Genomic DNA, 25,290 nt, shown 5'->3' with positions numbered 1-25,290 from the left:
CATTCTCTTTTTCTTCCGATTTTTTTGTTTTTAACTTCATTAGCATCTGTCATATCCTGATCAGAATCCTCATTTAAAATATCGGGGTGTCCATCAATTTTTCCTGAAATTATATATAATCACCAAAACAAAAAGTACAAGTACTGAGATTATTGTTCAATAATGTCTAGATTGTGCTGGTTTTTCACGAAAGGGATCATGTTATAGAAGAAAAGATAAAATATACTTGATTAGGCGTATGAGTTATCATAGAAATTATTCATGAATGAGATTTTTTTTTAAGCAAAAAGAAATGAATGAGATATTGAACTGATACACTACTACGTAATATAGCTGTAAGGGAATATCACGTACTTTTCGATTTTGATAACAATTACTGGATTTGTAACGATGAACTAGTTTTACGAAAGAAAAAATATATATTAGAATTCTATTAAGAAAAGATTAGGGTTTCATTTTGTATTTTTTTTAATCTCTCCTTAAGTTAAACATATATGGCTCGGCTAGAGTTTGAGCCATGTAGCTATATTAGGTGACACATCATCAGTAACATGCACGGTTGGATATAAAATAAACGATGACCGAGATGATTTGTCATTTTCCTTTGTCAAACCTTTTTGTTCACGGATCCATTCCGTTATTAGAAACCAGAAAGAGCTTATATTCATTTGATTAAGTCTTACTTGAGGTCATCCCGTACACAGGATTAAGAGCATCAGAGTGCGACTACTATTTTTTTCATAGTCTACGCAATGTAAACAGCTCAGAGAATCTGATAGTAAGTAGTAGAGATATCCCAGTTGAACTGATATGGTTAAGTAATAGAAGGTACTCAAGATAAAGACAATAATAACGAACAATACTGAGGTAATGTAAAAGCTACTAAACTATCAAGAGACACCAGAAATTTTGTGGTTAGAATTTCATCTACGTCCACGGGGTAATGAGTGATCGTTTGTATTAAGTGTGGTTGTTACAATGATCTTAAATGCTTCCCAAAGTAATAAAGAGAACTCAAGCTATAGTAAATACTTAAGTTCTAAACATTAAAGAGGTATAAGCTTAAGACTGCATCTTATTTCCTTCGGGTATTGAATTCCCTCATTTGTTGGTGGAGTTTGGTATTTATAGCCCCTTCTGCTCCAGAATCATCTTCGTTGTCTTTGGGTCCATCGTATCCTGATGCATCTTCCGTACAAATGGTACCTTCGTTGGCCGCACATTTTCTCCAGTCGAACTTTGCCACCTCAGCTGACCCACGTTCCCTTGTGAACTCCCCAACCTTAGTATAGGTTGTACCTTCGTTCACCTCATGCATTCGCCAATCAGACAATGCCATCTCACTTTTCTCCATGTGTTTTATCCAAACATGTAGATAAGGGTTCGCGACATTAAATGATAATTAGATGCGTCAGCTACCCCTGTCCCTTCGCCAGCTGCCACCTCCCTAGACTAGGATTTACTTTATCATATTAACCGTCGAGGTATCCTTCCTTGAGATGAGATAAAGCAGATCAGGAAGGGATATGCTGCTTTTCAGATACCTGTGTATCGTCGGGGTCACTTTTTTTAACTTTCATACGACCGCTAGATACGTGCCACGTGTCCAAGAGAATATTGGTGTTCACAATTTTCCCCTTTTCTTTCATATTCCACCAATCGGTGGGATTGGAAGAAAAAACTCTTCTTAACGTCGTCACTTTTGCACGCACGGATTGGGTGGTCCCTATGTATCCTTTCATGCAATAACTGCCCCTTGGATTTTGGGACAACTAAATTCTTGGATTATCCATACGCCTATATAAGAAGAACTTTAAGGAAGGATATCCATTAAATTCTTTCTTTTTCTCCTACTGTCGCTCTCCCTCTCTGTCCCTTTCATGAAGATTTTCTTCTTCTCCATTTCGAATTGTTGGCTTTCTTCATCGACTCCCAAAAGCTTTCTACTGTCAGTGTTCGATCTACTCATACAAGTAAGTGAACTTCCATTCTTTTTAGTTCTTCTGCGTGGTTGTCTCATGCTTTTGGCTTTGGCTTTTCATCTTTTTCTGCTGCTGGAGATGTTTGAATGCTTGCATTCATGACTGTAACTTTCATTATCTTTTCCATGTCGTTTGAGAGTATGGGACTTGCTCTATTTATGTCTTTATCATGATTTTTACCATGATTTTTCCCGTTTTTGAGTTTGATCATGATCGTCAATTATTTCTACATCGTTCCATTAGAACTTGTTAAACGATTCTTTGTTTGTTTCCCTTTGGTTGGTTAAGTTAAACTCATGCCCAATAATTGGTTGTTTTTTCCCCAATTGAGTTTTTGGGTCATCTGCAAATTTCTCTTGCCATTTTTGATGAACTGTATACTTTATGTTGGTGTTAGGAACTATGAGGCTTCCAAAGAAACCTACGCGCAAAGATTCCAGGTCCAGATCTGTTTATGAGCCACCTCCGAGCATGGATCATCCTAATGCTACTCCTTCTCTTCCTCTTGAGGCTACTGAGGATACTGAGATACCTTAGGTCACTGAGGAACCTGAGGCGGAAGAGGTTGCGCCGAAAATCTTCCCCCACCTCCGCCTCATTATGAGTTGCAGAGGATACAACTTCATGACAAGGATAACTACTCCAGCAGGTCCCTTACTGAGATCTCCAAGCATTTTTGTTTGCAGAAGTTCGAGATTTCCTTTGTTGATGGTCCTGACATCCTCACCGAGTCTTTGATCTGAAGCTTTCCTTATGATGAGAACAAATTGTTCACTAGTGTTGGTTAGTTGGCTGCAGGCATTCCTCTTCCTATTTATAGCAGGAAGGATCCCTTCTACTACGATGTTTTGTCCGCTAGGGACGATCCTGCGAACAAGACTCAAGTGTGGGGGGTGATGCAGTATACTGGGAATTTCTGGCCCTTCGTCAGTGTTGGTATCGCATCAAGGGTAAGACTACTGTGAAGTCTTACGATCCCTTTTCTCCTGGGAGGTGTAAGCAGAAGGCTTTTAGTCCTTCCAACTTCAATGCTATGTATGTTGATGTTATTCAAAAGATTCCTTGGTGCATTGGTCCGCGATGTATTCATGTTACTGCTAAGAAGATTAGAGAGGGTAATACCCTTCGTTTGTTGGAGGATATTGATAAGACGGGACTCACCACTATCCCTTACTCGGATAAGCTCTTTCTACCTTTGGCTGATCGTATTTGTCTTGATCATGATAAGCATTGGGGACGTACCCCTCTTCGAGTGGTTGGTCCTTGGGCCCGCGGGTTTACTACTGCAGATCCCAACGTTCTTCGTCCTGCTTCATCGCTTCCTTTTAACTATGCGGGGTACCATCCTTGGGTTTTCAATTCATGACGAGGTAACTTTTGAGTAGATGTCTCTGTTCTTCAATCTTCTTCATGTTGAGCCTTTTGCTAAAAATTTAAATGTTTCTCTTTGTAGCCATCCTATGCTAATTCCACTGGGACTTCTCCTGGTTCCGCTGGTAACTCTGTTGCTACTCGTACGAGGAAAGGAAGGCTTTGATTGAAGCTGCCAATTCCACACCTGGGGAGGTAAGAATTATAACCCTACCTTTGTATACGTAGGTGCCTAGGTATTTTGCCCCTGATCCTTAGATTTCGCATGTGTTCTTTTTTAGTCTTCCAAGAAGAATGGCAAGTTGAAAGATGTGATTGACATGGAAGCATATGATGAGGACCCGAAGGCAGTTGAAGAGGATCTTGAGGATATGGAGAACATAGAGGATGTCGAGGATACTGCCCTTAGCCCTCATTTGGATTATATTGAGGAAGACTTTACGAAATTAAGCCATATCCCTGTTCGTGTTGATTCTGTTGAAGGTGATAACCTTCACGCTGGTGGTGGCTCTTTGTTGGTGAGCTAAGTGACCACTTAGGTTACGATGATCCCTACTCTTTTGTCGGATGTATCTGCTCATCTAGCTTCTAGTAGTGTACAACCTGTTGTTCCGGCTACCACCAGCGCCATAGTGTTGTCTTGAAAGGGTCCTTCGTCTTCTCCATCCACTTAGCATCATTCAGGTGGTTCGTTTGCAGAGGGTGCAGCTCTCGTGGTAAGGGTCAGTAGCTCTGATTCACAGCCGAGAAATAAGTTTGTGATTTCACTTGGCAGCTTCTCCTTCAATGCTACGCCTACCTAGTTGGGAAGTGCTCAATCTTTTTTTACTGCCCCCGCAAGAGAAACCGTTGGTCCACCGCCTTCATCGCTTGATTGGACCAACCTTGGTAACCTTTCTTCTGATGGCAACATGAACTTAGGCGGAACTTCTGGCACAACATCTTTTTCTGTTCCCAGCTCCTCTACTACGCCGTCTCTTCGTCGTGGTGATGATCAAGTACTGGTACCCCATGCTCGCTCCCAAGCGATTGGTGGGACGTCTGTTGATCAAGGAAAAGGTAAGTTACCTGAGAATTTGAGCCTTGGGAGCTCTGACGATGCCATTCTTGAAGCTATACTGCTAAATTCCAAGGGTCCTTTTTCTGCTGAGGTTGGTCTTCATCAGTTGAGTAACTCTTTGGATATTACTTCTAAGTTGGATGCTTTGACAGCTCAGTACCAGATGGCCAATCACCTATTATTCGATCCCGACTGTCTTCGTTCTTGCCAAAGCCTTGGTGACATCAGAAGGGGTAGTATTCAGGAAATAGAGGCTTTCATGGACAGTTATGCTGGTTTTCTTCCTCGTCTCTCCATGTTCTCAGTAAGCATCTCATCTGCTTTGCCTTTTTGTTTCATTTGTGATGTTGTATGTTCTTACATCCCTTTGCTTGCAGATTTGTGAGCAAATCGATGTCGGTTGTACCTTGTTCAAGTTTCACATAGCCAAGTTTACTCACTTGAATGCTCTCTTGGAGCGAGCTCGTCAGGATTATGCTTTCGTTAGTGATCAGCAGCCTGCCTCTGGTGATGCTGCTCCTTCTGCTAAGGTACCTTTGTTGGAAAATAAGCTAAAAAGGACTCAAAGGTCTCTAGAAGCGTTTTTGATGGCCCTTAAGGCCAATGATGCTGCTAAGATTGTTGAAGAAGGACGCAAGGCGGCTGATACTGCTTTGGACTCCGAATCTTCAAAAGTGATAGGTTCATACATTTTTCCCCATAGTTTATTTTTGTTTCCTCTGGTAGCTACGTCGTGAGAGTACCTATGCATGCCAGTTGGTAGGTCTGATGAAATCAAACGCCTTCGGGAGCAAGTGACCAAGTTGGCCTCCGATGTGTGGTATTATTAGAAGAAATCTGATAGATTGATGAACGTGACCGTTCATAATGAGGCCCAAATCTCCCTTGAATCTGTTCATAATTTAGACCTTGTGAAGAAAATATCCCTCCTCCGTGAAGATAGTGAGTAAACTCTTAAGTGGAAAGAGAATCTCATATTAAAGCAAAAGGAGGATATTTTTTTGCTGGAAAAGCATCTCTCATCTCAAGATATCATCCGTAAGAAGTAATCTACGGATTTCGAAGATGCCCGTGCTTCCTTAGTGTTGATGGTGGTTTTTAGTTCAGGGCTAAAACTGTAAGACCCTATATTTAATGTGTCGTTGTTCTGCAAAGAAACAAAGCCATTTAAAAGTGATGAGTGTCTAGGCCTCTTTACTTATATACGTATTGAGCAATTCAGTATACTTATATATGAAATATATCCAGAATGGTGCATGTAGATACAATCCCAAATATTCTATAAATTTTATCTTCCACCTGCATTATTCACTAATGCATGGCCTGTCGAGTATTAGTCTAGGATTTATATTTTTAACGGTTGGTATTCTTTCAGGAGCAGTGTGGGCTAATGAGGCGTGGGGGTCATATTGGAATTGGGACCCCAAAGAAACTTCGGCATTTATTACTTGGATTATATTTTCTATTTATTTGCGTATTAGATTCTATGCTATATTCCCTACATGAACTTGTGACTACTCGTTTTCCCGTAGTCTACGTAATGTATACAGCTCAGAGGATCTGATGCTAAGTAGTATCGATACCTCTGTTGAACTGATAATGCTAAGTAATAAAAGATATTCAAGATCACAATAATAACGAAGAACACAAATATAATTTAAAAGCTTCTAAGTTATCATGAGAAATAAGAGATTACATGGTTCGACATTTGTCTATGTCCACGGGGTAATATGTGATTGTTTTGTATTAAGTTGTGGTGGTTACAAGAGATCTTAATTGCTTCCCAAAGTAATTGATAGAAATCAAGTTGAACTAAATACTTAAGTTCTAAACATTAAAGAGGTATAAGATTAAGACTAGATCTTCTCTCCTAGATATTGAATACACATAGTTTGTTGGTGAGGCTTGGTATTTATAGCTCCTTCTGCTCCAGGTATCTCTTTGCTGCCTCTGGGTCCATCATCTGCTGATATACCTTTCGTACCAATGGTACCTTCTTCCACCGCGTACCTTCTCCAGTCGTATTCCGCCACCTCAGATGACCCACGTTCCTTCGGGAACTACCCAACCTTAGTACAGTTTGTACCCAATCGGGTTCTGCCACGCCTTCTCTCTCCATGTGCCTTGTTTCATGCGTGTAGATAAGAGATTTGTGCATTTAATGCTGATTATATGCGTCATCTCTGTCCCTTCTCTAGCTGCCTATTTGTAGACTAGGCTTTTACTCTTCTCATCTTAACCGTTTAGGCCTTCTTTCTAAGGATGAGATAAAGTATATCTGCGGAGGTATCCTTTGCTACTCAGGCTTCTCTGTCTAGCAAATGCTGCACAGTTGAATTTGTATGCGGCCACTAAGATCGTGACACGTGCTCCACGAAATATTGGTATTCACAGTTTGCACCTTTTCTTTCATATTCTACCGTTTGGTAGATGTGGGAGAAAAATTTCCGTTACGCCGCCATTTTTTCACGTACCGATTGGGTGGTCCCTACATGTCCTTTCATGCAATAACTTACCCTTGAATTTCGGGACATCCAAATTTTTGGATTCTCCAGCCGCCTATAAGAGGGGAACAAAGAGAAGAAATTTTTATTAATTCCCTTTCTTCTTCTTCGAACTTTCGCTCTCTATCTCTTTCATTGAGATTCTTCTCCTGATGCTAAATGCTCCTTCTTCCTTTTGATTCTTCGAGTGCTTCAGCTCCATAGTTGATCGTACAATTAAGTGATACTCGTCTTTTAGTTTTGATTTTTTTCATGCTTGGACCTGTGTCTCTTTCTTTTCCTAGGGGATTACTGATGTTGATGTTATAATTGCATGTGAGAATTATCGTTCTCTTTTACTTGCTCACGTTGTATGGGAACTTGGGTTTTGTTCCGTTTTTATTTTTGATGATGATTTCGCCATGATCGTTCCTTGCCTGCAATCTTGCTTTTCGTGATGTATGATATTCATTTTCGCCTTATGATGTGTTCAAACCGTTTCCTTTGGTTGATTTAGTAAAACCCATGCCCAAAGTATGTCGGTTTTTGCCCCTTTTCTGCTTTTGGAATGAACTGTGATTTTCTTCTGCCATTGTTGATGAAGATGTTCTTCCTGTTGATGTTAGGTATTATGAGGCTCCCAAAGAAGCTTACGCGTAAAGGTCCAAAGATATCCTCTTCGACGGATACTCCTCCGCGAATGGATCATCATGATGCTACGCCATCCCATCCTCCTGAGGACTCAGAGGTGCCTGCTGGTACTGAGATGGCTACGGTCCCTGAGGATGTTGTGGACCCTGATGTTGGAGGATTTTTTATCGAGGATCTTCCACCTCCTCCTCCTCATTATGAACTGCAAAGGCTGACACTTCGTGACAAGGATAGCTATTCCCATCTGACTTTGGATGAGATTGCTAAGTTTTTTCGTCTTCACAAATTTGAGATTTCCTTTGTCAACGGCCCTGATGTTCTCACCGAGTATCTTATTCGAGATTTTCCTTACGATGAGAATAATCTTCTGATTAGTGTTGGCCAATTGGCCGAAGGTATGCTCCTCCCTTTGTTTAGTAGAAAGGATCCTTTCTACTACGACGTCTTGTCTACCAGGGATGACCCGACAAATAAGACTCGGGTCCAAGGAGTCATGCAGTATACTGGTAATTACTGGCGTGCCCTTCGTGAGAGTTGGTATCGTAGCAAGGGAAAAACTACTTTGAAGTCCTATGACCCCTTTGCTGAAGGGAGATCTAAGCAGGAGGATTATACCCCCGCCAACTTCAATGCTACATATGTTGATGCCATTCAGAAAAGTAACCTTCTTCCTTGGAGTGTTGGCCCTCGTTGTATTCATGTTACTGCTAGGCAGATTAGGGAGGGTAACATCCTTCGCTTGCTGGAGGAGATTGATAAGACTGGTTTGACTACCATCCCTTATTTTGCTAGGCTGCCTTTTCCGAAGTCTGACCGCATCCGTCTTGATCATGATGATCATTGGGCTCGTACTCCTTTTCGTGTAGTTGGTCCTTGGGCCTATGGTTTCACCACCGCAGATCCCTTTGTCCCTCGTTCAGCTCGTTCTTTGCCCGAGAAGTATGATGGGTATCGGCCTTGGATTTTTAATCCTGTTGCTTCTCATGAGGTAAATTTGGTTTTAATATCTTCGTCTGCTTTGATATCTTTGTCTTCTTAGGTGTCTTTGGATGCTTAGGCGTCTTTGGATGTTTTTCTGATGGTTTTCTTTCACAGTCTGCCCTTGCTTCTTCTGCTGGGACTACTCCAGGATCTGCTGGTAACTCTGTGGCTACAAGGACTAGGAAAAGAAAGGTTTTGGTTGAAATATCTGCGGAGGTAAGGATCATTGCCATACCTTTGCGCTTGTAAGTTCCTTAGTGCCTTGCCCCTGATTCTTAGCTGACGCATGTGTTTCTTTATTGTTTTCCAAGAGGAAGGGTAAATTGAAGACCGTTATTGATCTTGATGCTTTGGATGAGGATCCTAAGGCAGCTGGCGAAGTACCAGGTGACGAGGACATGGAGGATATCGAGGATACTAGCCTCAGCCCCTATTTGGATGATATTGAGAAGGATTTTTCCAAAGATAACCATAGTCCCGCACGAGCTTCCTTATTTGAGGGTGAGAACCTTATTGTTGGTACTGGTGCTCAGTTGGTCGAGCATGTTAGTGTTCAAGCCCTTGCTCCTACGTTGTCTTTGAAGATGCCTTCGTTTTCTGCTCCTAGCAAAGCTTTGCCCGCTATTTACGCCACTACTGGAGCTGTTGTTGTGGCTTCTAAGAGTCTCCCTCCGTCTCCTGCTACCTCCCTTCAATCAAGTGGTTCGTTTGCTAAGGTTGTTACCCCGACGGTGAGGGCTGGTAGCTCAGATTCGCAGAAGAAGAAGAAGGTTGTGATTTCACTAGATAGATTCTCCTTCAATGTTGCTCTTGCTTCACTAGGGAGTGATCATTCTGTTTCTACTGCCCCTGTTAGCAAAGCTATTGGACCCCCACCTTCGTCACCAGACTGGACCATGCTGGGTAATATTCCTTCTGCTGGTGACATGGATTTAGGCGGTTCTCAAACTCTTCCTTCTGTTCCTAACTCATCCACCATGCCGTCTTTTCGTCGTGGTGAGGGTTCAGCAGTCGTGCTCCATGTTCGTGCTCAAACAAACGAGGGAGTTGTTGCTGAATCTAGCCAAGGTAAGATGACGGAGAGCTTGAGCTTAGGTAGTTCTGATGATGATATTCTTGAAGCCATCCTGCAAGACTCCAAGGGTCCCTTTTCTGTTGGAGTTGATCATCATCATCTTGGTAGTTCTTTCGAGATAGCTTCGCATCTGGATGTGCTATCTTCCCAGTATCATGCAGCTAAAGACTTGTTCTTCGACCCTGATTGTCTTTGCTCTAGTCAGAGCTTTGGTGAGATCCACAGGGGTAGCATCCAAGAGATGTAGGCTTTCATGGATACCTACGCCAATTTCCTCCCTCGTCTTTCAGCATTCTCAGTAAGTGATTCTCACCTTATTTCTTTTCTTCTTAATTTGATCCTCCGTCTGCTCATACACTCCTTCGTTTTGCAGCTTTGCAAGAAGATCGATGTTGGTTATACCTTATTCAAGGTTTATAGATCTAAGTGTACTCATTTGAGTGCCTTGTTGGAACGTGCTCGTCAAGAATATGCGCTTGCTATCGCACAACAGCCTTCGTCGAGTGATGATGCTTCTGTTGCTAAGATATCTTCGTTGGAAGATGATCTGAGGAAGACTCAGAGATCTCAGGAAGCTTGTTTATTGGCTCTTGAGAGGGCCAATAATGCTTCCAAGGTTGCTGAGGATGGTCGCAAGGCTGCCGATTCTGCCTTAGCTGCTGAGTCCTCTAAAGCCATAGGTTTGTTTCTTCTTCTCCTTAGCTTTTCTTCATTTTTGGTTGCATAGTCCTAAAACAACCTTCGTCTGCCAGCCGGTAGCTCTAGTGAACTTAGATATCTCCAAGATCAAGTTCCAAGTTAGCCTACGATGTTTGGTATTATCAAAATAAATCTGATAAGCTGATGAACGTAACCATCCATAATGAGGCCCAACTTTCCCTAGAGTCTGCCCATAATGCTGACTTAGTGAAGCAGATGGATTTTCTTCGTAAGGAGTGTGACGAAGCCCTTAGCTGGAAGGAGAGTCTCATTTTAAAGCAAAAGGAGGATATTGCCTTAGTCGAGAAACGTCTCTCAACTCAAGAAATTATTCGAAAGAAGTATCATGCCGATTTTGAAGATGCTTGTGCTTCCTTAGATAAGGTTACTGCATAGCATAATGTCTTAACTTCTGAGGTCTGTTCTCTTAAGAACAAACTTGTCAATGCCAGCTTCGTGACTTCTTCCATGTCTCATGCATCCTTAGTAAAAACGTTTGAAGAGTTAGAGAGTGTGTACCAAGCTTTATCCTCTGAGAATGCTCGCTCCGGATAGATCTTGATGATCTCCGGACGGAAAGGGATACCCTCTGCGAGATATTTCCAACGCAGATATCCAACCCTCAAGGCAGCTAATCTTAGCGTTTGCACCCACCAACTGCTCCTGGAGACCTGCTCGCTCCGGATAGATCTTGATGATCTCCGGACGGAAAGGGATACCCTTGTGGAAGATCTCGATGCTACTGAGGTGGATCTTGATGAGGCTCAACATAGTTTAGAAGAATCCCTTAGCTATGACGTAGGTAGCTTAGGATAATTATTTTTCCGTAGCATCCTTTGTGTCTTCAACTGCTTTTTCTTGTTGTTGATACCCTTCATATGTGCAGGTCTCCAGGAGCAGTTGGTGGGTGCAAACGCTAAGATTAGCTGCCTTGAGGGTTGGATATCTGCGTTGGAAATATCTCGCCAATTTGATGCTGCTGCTAAGTTTAAAGCTGAGGAACTTCAGCAAGCTAATGATCAGCTTAGTGCTCAGATCACGGAGCTCCGTCAGAAGTCGTCTACGGATCTGGAGGCTCAAGCTTCTCAGATGAGGGTGCATCTCGAGCGTTCTTCCATTGACTACATTAACGATGCTTTTAAGGAGGCTGACTTTGTTTCCAACTGAACTTCTTTGGTGTATTATGCCCCCAGCTGAGGGGCCTTTGTTGTCTCCTTTTCTTGAAACAACTCTTTGTTATGTTCTGAACCTTTGTTATCTGCAACTTTTGAGATGTGTTAGTCGTATTTTGGTAGCACTATTATGGTACCTTTATTATTATATGTAGACGTGTTGTGTCTAATTATCTGCAAATTCGAGTCATCACAAGGTGCTAAGGTATATTTAAACTTTGGTGGAACATTCACCATCCTATCCAAGTATCCTTTGGCCAGAAGGTACCGTGGTGGCGAGGGCTTCTACGTGTGTAATAATTTTCCTGTAACCCTACGTGTTAAGCGCGATAGATTCTTTACTTCGAAAATGTATCTCTCTTTGTGGGATATATTGCTTATTATTTTCCTTTTAGTGGGATTCATTTGCCCTTAGGATCCGAGATTGACATATGCGCAGTTATGCCGTGCCTTGCCTCATCGTTAATTCTGATGGAGGGTGTCTATTCTAACCCAGTTTGTATTTAATCAACGTGCACTTTTTCTTAGCAAATAGTTTCTTTCATTGATTAGTTAGGTTTATAATACCTTTGATCAGGGATAGAACGTGGTGGGCCATTTCCCCTTACCTTCTTCTCCTGAGTAATAACGGTAGTACTTCTTTAGGTACATTGCATTCCAAGGGTGTCTCAATACTTCTCCTTTGATGTTCCTTAGGTAGTATGAACCCTTCCCGGCAATATCGTGTATGATGTAGGGTCCGTCCCATGTCGGAGCTAATTTTCCCCACTCTTTGTTCCTTTGATATGGTGGTATTTGACGTAGTACGTACTCTTCAACCACAAAGTTTCTAGGAAGTACCCGTTTGTTGTATTCACGAGATAGACTTCGTTGGTAGTTCACCATCCTTTGGAAAGCCACTTCCCGCCTTTCTTCAAGGTCGTCAAGCTTTTCTAGCATAAGATCCGTTGTCAGGTTCTTTTCCCATGCCTCTGTTTTCGTTGTTGGCAGTATTATCTCCGTTGGGATGACTGCTTCGGCTTCGTAGGTTAACAAGAACAGAGTTTCTCCCGTGGCCGTCCTTCTCGTAGTACGGTAGGCCCATAGGACATTGTGCAGCTGCTCGCACCATTTTTTCTTGTATGCCCCCAGCTTCTTCTTTAAGTTCATTGTTATCGTCTTGTTAGTGGCCCCCGCTTGCAATTGCTCTTAGGAAGTGGACTTGTTTTTCTGAATGTTGAAAGCGTTAAATAACATGTCTATGTTTTTTCCTTCCAACTGTTTGCCATTATCAGAGACTATGGTGGCTGGTATCCCGAACCTGCAGATGATTTGCTCAAACAAGAATTTAAAGACATTCATGTCCCTAATTTTTTCCAAAGCCCTTGCTTCCACCCATTTGGTGAAATAATCCGTAGCTACTATAAGGTATATTCTTTTCGATGTTCCCTCTATCAAGGGTCCAACAATATAAACTCCCCATTTGGCGAATGGTCGTGGGCTGATAACCGAGTTAAGCTCCGTTGCTTGTGCTTTAATCTTCCTGGCAAAGCGTTGGCATCTTTCGCAACTCCTTGCTACGTTCTTTGCATCTTCGTCCATGCTTAGCCAATAGTATCCTTACATTTTAGCTTTGATCGCCAAAGACCTTATTCCGCTATGATTGCCAACTTCTCCGCTGTGTATATCATGCAGTATTTTTCTTCGTTCGGTTTGTGAGAGGCAGCGCATCAGAGGTCCAAAAAATGAACTTCTATGCAGTATTCCATCTCGTAGGATGTACATTGCTTCCTTTGACTCGAGTTTTCGAGCTTCTTTGATATCTGCGGGTAGAGTACCTTTGTCAAGATACTGGTAAATTGGGATTCTTCAATCGTCTTCCCCTTCGTCTTCGTTGCTTCCATCTGACATGGATTGATCTTTGTCAAACCCGTCTGCTTCGTTATCTGGTTCTTCCATTCCTTCATCTTCTTTATCTTTCTATGCTTCTCTCATGGCCCTGGTCTGGACGGCCAGGGTTTCCTCAACTACTGAGGTTAGTCCTTCTATCGAAGGTTCATAAATTTTCCCAATTTGGACTGAGGTGGTATTCCTGTCTCTCAGCATTGATGATATGAATGATAAGGCATCTGCGTGTCTGTTTTCTTTTCGATAGACATGTCTGAATGTGACCTTGTTGATCTTTGATGCATGCTCCTGTGTTAACTTTAGGTACAAAGATAGTATTGGATCCAGAGTTTGATATTTGAGCTCGATTTGTCTAATGACCAATTGTGAGTCACTAGTTAAACGAACATCTGATAATCCCAGCTCATATGCTAAGGGTAGACCATGTATGACCGCCTCATACTCCGTGATACTATTAGTGTATTGTTCGAATTCTAATCTGAATGCATAGATGAGTCGGTCTCCGGTAGGGGTTGTTATCACAATCCCTATGCCTGCTCCTTCTCCGTTTGAGGAGACATCTACGAAGATTTCCCACCTTCATGAATTTTGCGGTTCGAGGAGATCTTCTGATTCTGGCTTATCTTCCTCCATTCCTGGGATGTCATCTATCTCCGCTTCGTCGTTCATAGGTAGGTCTGCTAAGATTTGTGATTTCTCAGCTTTCCTTGTTTTGAAGATTATGTGAAATTTTTTGATCACGGCGTTCCATTTTACCACTCTTACAATTTTCTCCGCGTTGTTGAGGATTTGACTTATTTGAGCTTTTGTGAAAACTCGAATGGTGTGCGCATCGAAAAATATCCTTAGTTTCTGTGTTGCCACTATTAATGCATATATGAGTTGCTCCACCTTGGTGTAATTACGCTCCGCTGAACTGAGTGTCTTGCTGATGTAGTATACGGGCTTTTCTCCCTGCCCTTGGTCTCATACCAACACTGCACTCACAGCATAGCTTGTTGCTGCTAGTTATAGGGTGAGTATCTCACCTGGCTCCGGATTCCGCAGAATGGGTATTGATGCTAAGTACTCTTTGATTTTGTGAAAGGCTTAATCGCACTCTGCGGTCTACATGAACCTGTTTCCTTTCCTTAGCGTGTTGCTTTGCATTTATCTGACGATCTTGCTATGAATCTTCCCATGGAAGCTAAAATTCCATTTAGCTTTTGTACTCCTTTTAGGGTTTGTGGAGATGGCATCTCCATTATTGCTCTGACCCTTTCGGGGTATACTTCAATTTCTCGCTTAGTCACCAGATATCCCAGGAATTTTCCTGAGGTAACTCCGAACGTGCATTTCTCCGGGTTCACCTTCATGTGAAAGTTTTTCATGGCTTCGAATATCTCCCTTAGGTCTGAGAGATGATTTTTTGCTTCTTTGCTTTTGACGAGCATGTCGTCCACGTAGACCTCCAGTATTTTTCCTATCCATGGTTTAAAGATTTTGTCTACTAATTGTTGGTATATTGCCCCCGTATTCTTTAGTCCAAAAGGCATCCTTATATAGCTGTATAGGCCTCGTAGGGTAAAGAATGCAGTATGCTCCTGATCTTCTTCCGCAAGGGATATTTGGTTATAGCCTTAGTATCCATCCATGAAGGATAGTCTTTGGTGGCCTTTGGTTGCGTTGACCAGTTGGTCAATGTTTGGCAGTGGATAGCTGTCTTTGGGGAACGCTTTGTTGAGATTGCTAAAGTCTATGCAAATGTGTACGCCTCCGTTCTTCTTAGGAACAATGACCATGTTAGATATCCACGTGAGGTATTTGACTTCTCGTATGAATCCTGCTATAAGTAGCTTTTGCAACTCTTTTCTACCCCTTCGTGGTAGATGTCCGCCATTTTACGTATGCATTACTTTAACGGTGGTATTTCCGGTCTGAGCCAAAAGTGGTGTGAGACCAAATTTGGATCAATTCCTGGCATGTCCTCCATTGACCATGCAAATACGTCCGCGTACTCTTTTAGTAACCTTTTTAGTTGCACCTCCTCTTCCTCTTCAAGTAAAGTTCCGATGTTGAGCATATTTGGTTCTTCCTCCATCCCGATGTTGATTTTCTTCGTTGGTTCCACCGGTGAGCATATTTGTTGCTGAGGTACTTGAGGAGTGCTTTTCTATAATTGTCATTTGGCGGAGACATCTGCGCCTGGAATGGCGGAGGTACTTTTCTCCGGTGCTGAAATGGCTTTGGATACTAAGGAGGCTCCATACTGTACTTCCTTGGTGTTTGCCTTGCGTCTTTTTATTTCGCGCTGTTGAGTACCAGTTCTTTCTTCATTGAGTCTGATTTCCGCTAGATTGCATAGCCTTGCGTCTTTCTGGTCACCTTTGATTTCCATTTCACCCATAGGTGTGGGAAAGCGTAGGTATTGGTGATATGTCGAAGTTGTTCCTCGCAATCTATGGACCCATATTCTGCCTATGATGACATTGTAGGGCGAAGGTGCTTCCACTATGTAGAACCTTGTATTGGTTACTAAAGGTCCTGCATGTACCTGCAAGACAATTTCTCCTTTTGGTATAGATACCGCTCCATTGCAACCGTATATTGTGCAAGTGGAAGAATCCATTTGCTCCGCTGTCAAACCCATGCGTAGGCAGGGTTCGTAAAATAGCACATTTAACGAACTGCCCTCATCAACGAGGACCTTCTTAACATTCCAGCTGTGTATTGGAAGAGTGATTACTAATGGATCATTGTGCATTTCAACCTCCTGGTTGACGTCCTTTGTTGAGAAAGTTAATAGCGTGGCCATCCATTCCTCCCAAGTGCTAGTAGGTGGTCCACTTAGCTTGAAGACCTCATGGGATTCTATCTTCTTTCTATTTCGAGCTAACTTGAGGATATCTTCGAGAATTTCTTCTTGGCCCCCGTTGGAGAAGGTGATCATGTTGATGTATTTGCCGTCCTGAGGTAGTTTTACCCTTTTCTTTAGGGTCTTCTCAGTTTCCGCTGGTTGTAGATGTACGTACTCCATGAATTTTACTTCGTCGATGAATATTTGGATCACATTGCGTAAGTGGTAGCACGTATCAGTTGTATTCCCATAGTATTGGTGGTATGCACAATACTCCTTGGCCTCCTTCGTTTTTCTGGTTGCTTTCCCCTAGTATTAGGGTAAGGAAAACCTGACTTTGCTCCCTCCTTGTTTAGGATGTGAGAGAAAGTTGTATTTAGCTTCGCGTAGATTTTATCCATAAATTCTTCTCTTCCTTTGCCTCTTTTTTCGTCTCCGTATTTGGATCGTTTGTCTCGAGAGCTAGTTCTGCCCCCGGCTTCATTTTGTCGCTTAGGTATCTCCGGGATTGGTTCTAGGGAGTTGGTTCTTTGCGAAGTTGTTGTCGTCTTTGCTTGTACCCTGGGGTTATCCTTATGGATTTCTTCGAGTCTGATGTAGCGGCCCTGAGCTCTCCTTCGGAATCGAGGGCTCTGTTGTGAAGCTCCACGAAGATGGATGAGTATCTATCAAGTCCATACTTATAGCAGTTAATGCTAATTTCTGGATTGACTTTGCCGATTGCTTGGCACGTATTTTTCCACCTGTTTGTGTACTGCATCAATGTCTCCAAGGTCCGATAGCTAAAGCAAATATCCTATCGAACCTTGCCTTTGTTGATTTGTTGTACATGTATGTCTCCAAAAACACCGTAGACAATTGCTCGAAGGAGTCAACTGAGTTTGCTGGTAAGTTGTCATACCAGGCTAGTGCTGATCCCGTAAAGCTTGCAGGGAAGTACCTACAGAGTACTACCTCATCTTTTTCCCAATGGGAAAGGACACGAGTGTAATACCGTAGGTGGGCTGTGGGGACGTGGTTGCTTCTTGGAGCACTTCTTCTAGTCTTGCGCCTGCGTGGCCAGTTTTTAGACCTTGTATCTCCTTCATCATTTTCTCAAGGTGCAAGGAGTGCAAATCAGTTTAGGCCCATAGGTTTAAGTAATGTGTTATTTAAGATTTTTACAAAATTTATTACTACAAGGATGAGTAGTTTGATGGTGAAACTGATATCTCCACAGCAATCTGCATATATAAAGGGAAGAAGCATTCAAGAGCAAGTTATGGACTGTGGATCACTTCATGGAAACAATCATCTATATGGAAAGGGCTGAAATGGGCCTGGAATTACTTAAAAGAAGATGTAAGGTGGTGTGTAGGGAATGGTTCCAATATATCAGTTTGGTTTGATACCTCGGTTGGAGATTCACCATTAGTAAATCAGATTGGTTTCTCTGAATTGGTTCAAAATAATATAAATATGAAGGTGGCAAGTTTGTTAAATGGAAAATCTTGGTGCATACCTACTAAGTTACAACAATTATTACCCAATTCTTGTTTACCTGAAATTGGTAATGGTGAAGATCAGATGATATGGACTGGTCACAAGAGTGGGAAGTTTGTAACTTCAGCATCAGCAGAAAGAGTTAGAGAAAAAGAACCAAACCGGGTATGGCCTGACTACATCTGGAAATCTTTCTTGCATCCTAGTATATCTAGTAATATTTGGAAGCTACAATAAGGTGTATACATGGATGATGAGGAAATGATGAAGATAGGCTATGACATGGTGTCTAGATGTTGCACTGTCATGAACAAGTGGATAACATGATTCATACACTTTGGCAGTGAAACTTCAGTTTGGAGATTTGGTCTTGGCTTGGATCCACTTTTGGTTTTAAAAATCCAAAATATTTTGAAGACATTTGTGTAGCTGCCAAGTATAAGAGTCCAATCATAAAAGAAATTTGGATGACTGCATCTTGTGCAACAATGAAAGATATGTGGTTTCAAAGGAATAAACAACTGTTTGAGGAAGTTCAACCAAATTGCAATGCATTCAAATGTAGGATATACAAAGCAATACAAGAAGGTAGCTACAGAATGAAAGGCAATCAATGGAGTCAAGAATATGATTTTCAAGTTTTGTCATTCTTCAAAATTTGTGATAGGAAGATTAGATTTAACTGCATCAAAGAAATTTACTGGACAGCTCCTGCAACTGATTTTACTCTGTATTGTTGTGCTGGTGTATCATTTGGATATTCAGGAAAAGCTGGTGTTGGAGTCATTGCTAGAGATTGCATAAGTCAGGTAATTAGTACTCTTACAGGGGGTCTTGGTGTAACTCCTTCTTCCATCGCAGATGAATATGCTATATTATATGCTATTGAATGGGCTGCTCTCAGGGAAAACACCAAGATAATTATTCAGTCAAACTCAATTGTTGCTATTGAAAAGTTTAAAAGTGGTGATATACCCTGGTACATCAAAGTAAGATGGTTAAAAGTGATTGCTATATTTGAGAAAGTAGAATTGACACACTGCATAAAGGAAGTAAATTTTTCAGCAATCACATTAGCGACAAATGGAGTATACTTGAAGGCAGGAGAAAGGAATATTCACATAGGAAGATCCTCTTCTCTAAAGAGGATTGAACAACCAAGAGTAGCCTAATTTTGTTTATGTTGAATTCCAGTCTATCCTTCCTTTATCATTGTTGTGTCCCTATTTTAAGTTTTAGTCACAGTTTGTATTGATTTAGTTTCTTCTTTCAGTCCTGTAAAACTTTGGGCTTGAATTTTTAGCCTTTTATTCAATAAAAAATGTGATTCAGCAAAAAAAAAAAAAAATCTAATGTGTTAGATAAAAATGAAATTATAAATCTATCGTACTATACTGCTTGATTAATATAAGTCACCTTTCCCATCTAGAAAAGAATAAGATTATTTGATATCTTTTCCCTTGATTAGTTTGTCTAGCATATTTTGATGTATTTTGTTTCATTGGTACTAATGTGGTTTGCCCCTCGTAATTTCTCTTACGTACAAACGAACGAGATTTGAAGTGTTTCTTATTAGAATCATATTATTGGGGGTGCAAACTCTACGGGATTTGGGGGCTTCAAATGAGACTAGTATCCTAAAAGTGGTTAGGGGGAAACCTAATTAATGTTAAAAGTCATATTTACCCTTTAATCAATTTCATTACCTAAAATCAAATTTAATTCAAAATTCAAAACTAAACTTAATTCAACAACATTTTCTCCTCTTATTCTTCTCAAAATCAAACAACAAACCTATAATAAAAAAAAAATCGAAATTTTTAATCAAATCTTTATTGATTTTAAAAAATGTTTATTAAGGTTGATTATTCTCAAGATGACAAGATCAAGACGATTTGGATTAAGCCGCCTCTGGGTTGATTACGGCTAGGAGTTCTTGTCGACCTAGCCTTGATAAGATAGACACGGTTGGGATTCAAAGAACTCCCAACCGTGATGTACCTATTATGGTTGAGACTTTCCTAGACGTAAGTTGTTTTGTATCTGCATAAAACTAGAAATTTTGCTTGTGATTCAGCTAGGAATTCAACACCGTAACTTTAGGGTCCTGTTAGAGCACTGCTCGGTCGAACTCTCAAGCGTTGCTATCTCAAGCTTGTTTGTCAAGTTTAGTTGCCAAAACTATAAGTCTTGATTTCTAGTCTACTTATACCTAAGTCTCGGACTAGGATAAAAAGTGTAGTTGAGCTCTAGACTCCACGGCATTCATCATACACAGACGAAGAACTACTCAAGGAACTGGTGCAACTTCATCGACTAAAAGGCATGTGGATACTTGAACTTATCTATCACTCAAAATTCTATCTACTCTATATCATATCTTGAGACAAAGTCGTATTGCTATATAGACTTCGATTATACACATTTGTTATTTCGAGCCGAGTTTATTTCGCTTATCTATTTCTCGGAATATGTGTTGGTAAGCTTTCGCTTTGGCCAAGTTCATATTTACAAGTGACGAAAGTCATGTTGATTGTTTCAATCTTTTGAAAATCGCTTTGATGAAAATAGTGTGTGAATAACCGTTATATAACATCCTCTAAGAATGTTTCAATGATTGAAATAGAGAGTTTAGAATATGTAACCATCTCTGGATATAAGCATATAATGTGTTCGCACATTAGTGTATAAGTCCAAATTCGGGAACCAAATTTATGCATACTTGTGTTGATGGTGGATTTTTAACAAAGGGTAAAATCGTAACCTTACATATTCCTGATCCAGTAGTCAGACGAATATTCAGAGTTATTCCTCATTAAAGCGTGAAAGATCATGCCAAACCTCTGATCGAGCGTATTGCCTCTCAGAATATCTTCAAAAGTCTCTTATCGACTATATTACTTCTCAGAGCATATATATATGCAGTCTCTCAGCTGAGACCACAGCATATTTCATTAACTGAGCAATTTCAGTAATCACCTCTGTAAAAAATCAAAATGATTGCACGACTCCTAGATGTATTACTCACTAGTATAGAGCAATATGTCTTCAGGACGTCGCAATGTTCCCTGACTTTACAGAATAAACATTCAAATCGAGCGTTCTGCTTCAGCTAGCTCATACCTCGATTTTCGAATAATTATAATTCTCCTAGACAGCATGCCTGCTAGTATAGAGCCACCAATTGATTATTTCTAGTTGCAAGATTCATCAATTGAATTCCTAGAAAATATTCTACGTTACAATATTTCGTTACTTCAATTTATGGTTATTACCATCAGAATTCCATGGGTTAGTAATAAATATTCAACGTACGGGCATCTGAGCCACCATCGAGTAAGCCCCGAGGGAATGGTGCAAGTGTATTCGGAAATAATGCAGTAACGAGCACCTGAATGCACGAACGAACATTCAATTACACGAAGGAACGATGAAATCATGAAGAAAATAATAATAATAAAATATTTAAAGAGGCGTCTAAGGGGACCAAACCCACCGGCCGGTCCCACGCCCTTCCTTTATTTTATCATATTTTATTATTTTCCTTGATCCCATGAAAAATTCTTTCGTTTGAGCAAATCCCTTCAATTCGTGGTATTTCCTTCACATCAAGGAAATTATACAAAATTACATAAAATTAGGAAAGGTGTTACGGGACCGTGGTCACTAGCTGCCCGGCCATGCCCTAGCTGTGACCGGTCCCACACCTTGTAATTCCTTATTTTATTAATTATTGTTTCCATCGTCTCATGGAAATTCCTTAATCTTATGAAACTCCTTAGTTTCATGGTATTTCCTTCACATCAAGGAAATTATACAAAAATTACATAAAATTAGGAAAGGTGTCACGAGGCCGTGGTCACTAGCCAGTCGCCATGCCCTAGCCATGACCGGTCCCACACCTTGTAATTCCTTATTTTATTATTATTTCCATCGTCTCATGGAAATTCCTTAATTTCATGATATTTCCTTCAAATCATGAAAATAATATAAAATTAGGGAAGACTCATGGGACCGGGACCGGGCCCGACCATGCCCTAGTCGTGGCCGGTCCCACATGCCCCTTATTTTATTATTAATAATTATTATTGTTTCCTTCACTTCAAGGAAACTCCTTGGTTTCAACAAACTTCTTGATTTCATGATATTTCCCTAAAATCATGAAAATAATATAAAATTAGGAAAAGTGTCATGGGACCGGTCTCATTGGACGGCCGGCCATGCCTTGGCCATATCCGGTCCCAAACTTCATGATTCCTTCATTTTATTATTATTAATTCCTTCATCTGATGAAGTTTCCTCAGTTTCAGCAAAATCCTTGATTTCTTCATATTTTCTCAAAATGTTGCTCAAACGCACATCAGAAAATATCAAAATTCTCAGGACTGAGACACGAACACTTTGGCGACGTGAACATATTACCTTGACCGACCAAGGTTTTTTTTGTCTTGCAAGGAGCCGGTCCCACACATTTTCACAAATTGACCTAATTTTCGCTATTGCACGTATTAGGTCCAGAACTCTTCCAAACGACTTGGAATTTCAAAAAATGATCGTCAGTCGATCTCGTGACCAACCAGGGCTAGTTTTCATGATCCCTTGGTCGGTCCCTCGTCTCTTCATAATTAGGTTTTATCACCTAAGGCTCAGACGAGCATTATTTTAATAAATGATTGAACCAGCATTTAATCATCTTCTCACCAACTGGTCTTCAAGAGACTTTGGTATTTTCTCACTCGAGCACCTGGGCGTTACATGGTCAACTCATCATTCCATGTATCCGGTCCCTCCTTCACTCCTTTGTTGATTTTCAATAAATCATCAATTGATCAACAATTGATCGAAATTAGGGTTTCGGATCCAAAGCTCTGCAAAACATAATTCTGAGCAGATTAAAACACTAATAATTTTACGTTGATCCCATGATCAACATTTTAATTAATTAAACTCGGTTCAGCTGCCAATATTTTAATTAATATTTTATTTGGCTCTATTACCAATAATTCATCAAACGAGCAATATTTTCTCAGATGAGCAATATTTGCTCAGTCCATAAATGTTGGTTCAACTGTCAACAATTCATCAAATGAGCAATACTTGCTCACTTTAACAATTAACATAATTATACCTCTGTCTCAACAGACATGTTCAATTCATGAATCCAAGAGCATTTGTAAACCATGCTTGACTCAGCAATACAAAGAATCATCGTCTCATCAATTCAACAACTGACTAATTAAAACACGTCTGCTTTGCAAACTCCACAATCACGAGACATCAATCGTGTCACATGGGGGATATTAACTAGGGTTTTGGTCTGGCGACCTACGACACGTGTGTTCATCCACGATGAGAATGTGACTAAGTCGTGCAAGCGGTTGAAGGAGTTGACGAAGTAGTGGGTGGACAATCAACCAAATCTCTGCACGATGAGAAACTGGTTTTTACACGATTTCCCACTTTCCCACTCTTCTAGTTCGACAACTGTCACACTTACTGGGATCAAGGTGTTTACTGCTTTTGCAACATAAATAGTTCTCTGAACCCATGATTGAGACAACAGACAATTCTTGATAGACAGTCTTTCGTCTACAAGAACTCATCGTCTTAGAAATTACTCTCAACTGGCTAAAATCCAATCATTCAGAAACTATTTTCAAGTTAAATACACAACACACCAACAATCCTTGATCATCATTGATCTCACAGATTTCTCAGCTTCCCTACTACAAATCGACCCATCCTCTCTTGTGATTAAATTGACTCTGGAACGGCCATTGTCTTGGTTTAGGCCGGAGTTCTACAGATTGATCTCTCGAATTCAAAGCACTCCCTTCTTGAAGTGCATCTGTTTGCAAAAGGTCAAAGCAATTTGCTCGGTTCGAGGAGTCTCCTACGCACGGTCGTCTCCTTATTTCCTAGAAAACCAGTAAATCATTTTCTCTCATCAACAGATTGGCGACCACAGTGGGAGATTAATCTCTCGGTTGCAATCTCACGTTTTCACAAAAATGGTTGATCTTAGGTCGCGTACAGTTACAAACCCTAACACAAACGATGTCAGCACTAGCAACGACACTAATGATGATATTCCGAAAACCATTCCTGCTTCCAACAATGGCGGTGATGTCACTCCTCCTTATATAAATATTGGAGCACATCCCCTGTTTGGTCGTTTCCCTGAGGAAATCAGAGAAAACCCACCTACCATAGCTGATCTCATGAAGGTGCAAGAGACTCTTGCCAAGAATCAGACTGACATGGCGGCAACATAGAAGGAGCTCTGCAATTATCTCAAAACTCTCACTGGGATGTCAGAGAAAACTCAAAAAAAGATAAAAGAAAAATAAACGTCTTTAGATACTGATCCTTAAGTCGTTCCAATTCATACGGTGTTTGACGATGAAGTACGCAAAGATGCAGACGATCCATCAGTGAAGGAATCATCAAATTTCATTACTCGGGAAGATTTGGAACGCCTCTTGGAGAACCGTGGAAAAGACAAGGCACCACATGTCCATCGTCACCAGCCTCCGTACCTTGCTGCTATGCAAAGAATTCCTCTTCTAAAAGGTTATACTTCTCCAACCTTCACTTTGTATGATGGAACAGACAATGCTCGAGAGAATGTCTCTCGGTTTCTGGAAGAATTGGGAGAACATGAGCACAATCATGTCGTCCGTCTGAAGGATTTTCAAAATCACTGAAGGGCAGGGCATATACTTGGTACAACAACATCGTGCCAGGAAGTATCACTAGTTGGGGAGAAATGATTAATGCATTCTACAGAAAATACTTCTTCGTGTCAGAGAAAATTACTCTCTCTGATCTGGGAAGAATGTTTCAGAGGATAAATGAACATCCCGATGACTATGTGAAAATATTCAGAGTTCAAGCCTTGGACTGTCATGATCCAAACGCCACGGAGCAACAACTTGTAGACTTGTGCATCAACGACATGATCCCAGTCTACAGAGCTTTATTGGAAAATCTACGGTTCCAGACCTTCTCAGAACTTCATGAAGAGGCTAAACGATCAGCAACTACCGCACCCGCTTTATTGGAAAGAGCAAAAACTACGAAAGCCGGGGAACCGTGAGAGATCGGTGAAGCAGGCGTATGATCAACAAGCAGTGCAATATCCAACCTTCCACAAACGCTATTTTACAAGGAAGCAAACACAAAGCTGAGTCAAAGCGCAAGCAAGATTCTCCAGCCCCTCCAAAGGCACCAAGAAAGGGTAATCAAAATTGAGACGCACAAACTCCAACTCAAAACACAGATCCAGCGGAAACTGACTTCCCTTTCTCAATTGAAGAAGTGATCGAACTTCTGGATGTCTGTATCCAAGATGGTGCAATCAAATTATTGTATGTTAGAAAAAAACCAACTGAAAAAGAAATGGAGAACCCTCGCTACTGCCATTTTCATAGGTTCGTCAATCATCCCACCAGCGACTGCAGGATCTTGAAGCGCATATTCAAGGAAAAGGTGGAATCAAGGGAACTTAAGTTGGGAACTGAAGGAGTACACAGGGACCCTCTTCCAGTCAGAACTTTTTCCATCTCTAAATAACCAGTCAAAGAAGCAGTTCAGTCGTTGATCGAACAT

Source organism: Papaver somniferum, chromosome 2 (genome assembly GCF_003573695.1).
Source record: "Papaver somniferum cultivar HN1 chromosome 2, ASM357369v1, whole genome shotgun sequence".
Classification (NCBI taxonomy): domain Eukaryota; kingdom Viridiplantae; phylum Streptophyta; class Magnoliopsida; order Ranunculales; family Papaveraceae; genus Papaver; species Papaver somniferum.
This window is presented reverse-complemented; position numbering follows the sequence as displayed.